Source organism: Piliocolobus tephrosceles, chromosome 7 (genome assembly GCF_002776525.5).
Source record: "Piliocolobus tephrosceles isolate RC106 chromosome 7, ASM277652v3, whole genome shotgun sequence".
NCBI lineage: Eukaryota > Metazoa > Chordata > Mammalia > Primates > Cercopithecidae > Piliocolobus > Piliocolobus tephrosceles.
This window is the reverse complement of record NC_045440.1, coordinates 119,066,925-119,070,700: the sequence shown is the minus strand read 5'-3', so window position 1 is coordinate 119,070,700 and position 3,776 is coordinate 119,066,925.

Here is a 3,776-nt window from a genome sequence, read left to right as displayed (position 1 = left end):
AATATTTGTTGAATGAAAAACTTAACAAATCAATCAATATATTAGATTCAACTGGTAACAAGATGATCACAAACTTGTTCTGGAAAGGTGAAGAAAATCCAGTGGATGGTAAAATAAATTGGATTGAGATGCTTTATAAATAAAATTAAAATTCCTGGTATCATAGTTGCCAAGAAAATACCTAAATGCTAAACTCAAATATTCAAAGTGGTGGACTGAAAGGTACATTCATGTTAATGACATTGTAATTAATCTCATTTGCAATGTAAATCCCTCTTGCTTAAAATAATTTAATACAAGGACCTACAAATAATTAACTGATTAATTTAACAAATATGTATTGAGCACCTATTATATGCCAGCTGCTATTATGAATGCAGATAATACAGTAGCAAACCAAATAGACAAATCCCTGTACTTACGAATCTTATAATTTAGTTACAGAGACAGACAAATCAGATAAATAAGTAAAACTCATAATATATCAAATAGTGATATGCACCAAGGAGAAGGAACAAGGCAGGGAAGGGTAAAAAGTGTAGCATTTTCAGTTGAGTAGCCAGGGCAACCCTGATGAAGTTGATATTTCAAGTACATACTTGAAGTGAAGGACAGAGCCATGGGGATACTCATGGGAAGGGCATTCCAAGCAGAGGGAACAGCAGGTGCAAATGCTGAAAGGAGAAAATATGTTTCCATATTTAAAGAATATCGAGGAGGCCAGTGGCTGGAGTGCAGTGAAAAAGAAGATGAGGGTAATGAGAAATTCATTTAGAGGCAAAGTGGGGTTGGGAGTGGGATTTTTTCTGAGTTACAGTGAAGGATTTGGATTTTATGGAGAATGATGTGAAAGGCGATTGAAGGACTTTGAGCAGAGGTGTTTGACATGATGTGGCTCAAGTTTTAAGAGGATCACAAAATATATTTCGCAATTATTAGCCCATAAGATCTTTGAGGGATGCCAATATAAACCATGTGCAAAAATATAGAACTGGTACAAATGTGCATTACAGTCATGTGCTTTGGAGCATGTTAGTTACACGACTTCTGGTAGTTTGGTCAAAATATAAAAATTAAGGAAAATTGATCAAAGATAATGAAATAATGAAATAATGCTCAAGAATACTTGCAATAATTTTAATCTTTATTTTAGAAAAATTTATTCTAAAGTTTAAAAACGATATAAACACTGTATATAGTTGGCTAATTTTTAGTCATTGAAAATATAGTTATTTTTAACTTATTGATATACTTTACTATATCATTAGTACATTACTATCACTAATATACATTAGTAATATACATTACTATCACTAAATATAAAAATAATATAAAATATCTTATATTTTCTTAGGGAAACTCTGGGGCTATACTGCTTGAATTTAAATCCTAGTCCTGTCACTCACCAGTCATGTAATCTTATGCAAGCAACTTATCTCTCTGTGACTCATTTCTCTCATCTCAAAATGGGAATAATAATTGTAGCTCTCTCAAATAGTTGTTCTGAGAATAAAGGAGCCAGTAAGCATAAAGCTTTAGCACAGTGCTTGACACAGGGTCAATATCCTGTCACCAGAATTACTTTTTCTACTGTTATTTCAGTTGCTGATTTTTAAGTTGTTGCATTTAAGAGTGAACAGTTGTATGAAAAAGCATGTAAGGAACATTTCATCTCTAACATCCTATGATTTTATTTTATTTTATTTTATTTTATTGATTTATTTTTTTGAGAAAGAGTCTCACTTTTGTTGCCCAGGCTGGAGTGCAATGGCGTGATCTTGGCTCACTGCACCCTCTGCCTCTTGGGCTCAGTCAATTCTCCTGCCTCAGCCTCCTGAATAGCTGGTATTGTAGGCGCCTGCCACCAAGCCCGCCTAATTTTTTTGTATTTTTAGGAGAGATAAGTTTTCAGGTTTTCATCATGTTGGCCAGGCTGGTCTCGCACTCCTGACCTCAGGGGATCTGCCCGCCTCGGCCTCCCAAAGTGCTGGGATTACATGTGTGAGCCACCATACTGGGCCACTTCTGTGATTTTATTTGGACCACAGTAAGCTAATGCTCCTTTTTGCCTCTCCACACAGTTTTATTTTTATAAGCAAAATTCCAACATAAATTAGAAATTACATATTAGAAAGTGAAAATAATGCAAATATCTTACTAGTTTAACTGAATTTATAAATTTGGCATCACGTACAGAGTCTAGACACCCTTTTTTGTAGTATCTCATTCATTGTTACACAATCACCTTGTTTTAATATGTGCTGTGTTTTTAGGCAAACATAAAATAGACACCACCAGAGCCACATTGCATAGAGTGTAGTGAGTCATAATGAAGTTTGTTGTAGGTCGGTATTTAATCACTGTTAAAACTGATAACAGAATCATCAGAAAGATCACTCGAGATTATGTCTGCTTGGGCTTTCTCAGGTCAATAATCTCTTAGACTTCAAAACTCACAACATGTATGATGTGTGTAATCATCATTTGCCTACTTAGGCTAACACAAAATGTCTAAACTTTTGATGGAACAGGTTTTAATCTATGCTTCCTGATTTGATGAACACTAATCACTTCCTATGAAATCTTCATTTCTATATAGATCTGAATTCCTTGATCATCTTCATATGGAGCCTTTCAAACACCAAGGGTTTATCGACATGTTGTGATCAATGTTTTGGCCAGTTAGCCTATTTTTTTTTCAGTTCATTTTAAAGGGTATTTACAAATCACCAGCCATTTATTAATATGATAATAATAATTTGCGAAGTCAAGGACATATGCAATTTAAGATTATTAGATAAAACTGCTATTTAAAATAAACATATTTCCTAGAGCTTGAGAGAATATAAGGTAGTCCAAAGATGCTGCTATTGTTCACAGAAGTTTTTGAAATTTGTCTGATATATTCATTTGAATTCTCTTTGACACCAATTCACAAAGGCATAAGCCACACAAAAAGAGCATAACTGGAGAATTCTGGGGGTTATGATTGACTTGAGGTGTGGCATTATTAAGGGGTCCAAAAAATCCTGCAGAACCCAGAATCTGTCTCTCAGTGTGTAAGCTCTGCTTTCTCTGAATTAGCTCAAATTTTCTGCACCAAGACAAAGCCAAAAGCTCCAGCTTTACATCTTTGTCAGTCCAAGTGCAATGCAATACAAAATTCAGGCTTTCTCTCCAGTGGTCCCCCAAAGCTTCTTTGCCTCCAATTGTGTAAAGATTCTGAATGTCATTCTCTGATGAGCTTCCAGAGGAAATCAGCGGGCTGTTGCCAAAGAAAAAATGAAAGAATGAATGTTGATGGCTAAAAAGTAGAAAGTATTCACATACACACACGCACACATACACAGACTCATAATTGCATGATTAAGTGTTAAGCCAGAACCATTGGTTCAAGTCCCAATTCTGCCACCAAAATGAAAGTAGAGAACAGTTGAGATTTGACCCTTGACCCAACTAGTTCCACACCTGACTGGTAGACTTTGGCTATGTTACTGCATATGACTCAGTGTCCTTATCTATAAAATGAGGACAGTAGTGATATCTCACAGAGTGTTTATTAAGATTGACTGAATTCATATATGTGAAAAATTTGGAGCCTGGCATATTGTAAGCACCGCATAAGTGTTAACCATTATTATTACTTAGGTGTGTTCTTGATCATTCCAGCCATTTACTGTCGAAAACTCAGTTCCTTTATTTGTAAAATCATTGTAACATTGTAAAGTCAATATTCCACAATTCTATGCCTTCACAGACATTTGGATGATTCTTAT